The 1462-nt window shown below is 40.5% G+C and overlaps 1 non-coding gene across 1 annotated transcript; it reads left to right on the top strand.

The window, feature by feature from the left end:
- Positions 1–676: 676 nt before the first annotated feature.
- LOC114619553 lies at positions 677–867 on the top strand. Its single transcript, XR_003711186.1, has one exon. It is a non-coding gene; the product is annotated as a U2 spliceosomal RNA (small nuclear RNA).
- Positions 868–1462: the final 595 nt, after the last annotated feature.

Below are 1462 nucleotides of genomic sequence, written 5' to 3'. Positions count from 1 at the left end.
CGGGATGCCAGAGAGAATGTGGACATTTGAGTCGGTTATAGGGAGATGGATTGCACTTAACCAAATTGTGCTGCTCCACACATACACGAAAATATATAATTAGGCAAAGGATATTGGATATCAAATGGGCTTTGTTTTTAACTGTTTGTTTTAATAGTTCATGAAAATATGGTGCTGCTTTTTATGGCTGTAATGAATTGGAGACACATGCGACTTTGTGATGGCTTTCTAGTGTGAAATCTTTTTAGTGGAGCAATAGGAGACTTAGTGTGCAGTTGTCTCTCTGTCCCTCCTGGTTGCTGGTTTCTCCTGCTTCTGAAAAGTGCAGGTATGAGTGTGGGTGAAAGGGATGATTGATCGGTTCAGGGTTTAAGGCCTAGAGAACTGGTCGCAGCCCTAATGAGTTTGCTATACCTTCTTTGAGTCTCATTTCTTCTATACAAATCTTTTCTCTCTCCTGTGTAAGGTACATGGTGGTTATTTTTGGTTTGGGAACATTAAAAGGGCAGATGATATGTGGGTCATAGACCATGTGAATATTTAGCACTGGTAGCTAAGTCCTTAATCTTCTAGGAAGACACAGATTTGAAAGGTTACAGTCATTGATCTAGTTTATGGAGTGGAGTTTCATGTGTTGGAAGCTGGGTGGCAACTGGCTCTTTAAAACTGAAGCCTGATCGCTTCTCGGCCTTTTGGCTCAGATCAAGTGTAGTATCTGTTCTTATCAGTTTAATATCTGATGCCTCCTCTAGCCGAGGACAATATATTAAATGGACTTTTGGAAGTAGGAGTTGGAATAGGAGCTTTCTCTGTCCACTCCACGCATCGACCTGGTATTGCAGTACCTCCAGGAACAGTGCACCGTTCTGGGGAATAATGCTGGTTAAATAAAAGGCTTTACAGTAAACAACAACAACAACAACAACAAAAACTGAAGCTTGGCAGGAGGCAGTTAGGTCATTGGGAGCACTGCCTCTAGGGTTTCAACATTAGAAACTCAGTTTAACTTTTCTGCTATAAAAAGAGAATTGATTGGCCTCAACAACCAAAATGTCTAGGTCATGTTAGCTTTAGATATGGCTAGGTCTAGAGCAGTAGTTCTCAACCTAGCAAATGCTACAGCCTGTTAATACAATTCCTCAAGTTATGATGACCTCCAACCGTAAAATTATCTCTTTGCTACTTTACAGCTGTAATTTTGCTACTGTTAAGAATCGTAAGATAGTGGCTGGAGAGGCGGCCCAGCAGTTATGAGCACTGGCTGCTCTTCCAGAAGGACTGAGTTCAATTCCCAGAAACCACATGGTGTCTCATAATCGTCTATGATGAGTTCTAGTGCTTTCTTCTGGCATGCAAGTGAATGTGCATAGAGTACTCATATTGATAAAATAAAATCTTTTTTTAAAAAAATCATAATGTAAAGATCTGTATTTTCCGATGCTCTTAGGTGACTCCTATGAAA

Source organism: Grammomys surdaster, unplaced genomic scaffold (assembly GCF_004785775.1).
Source record: "Grammomys surdaster isolate TR1022 unplaced genomic scaffold, NIH_TR_1.0 150, whole genome shotgun sequence".
NCBI lineage: Eukaryota > Metazoa > Chordata > Mammalia > Rodentia > Muridae > Grammomys > Grammomys surdaster.
Note: the sequence above shows the minus strand (reverse complement) of the source record. Positions and strands in the feature narration are given on the sequence as shown.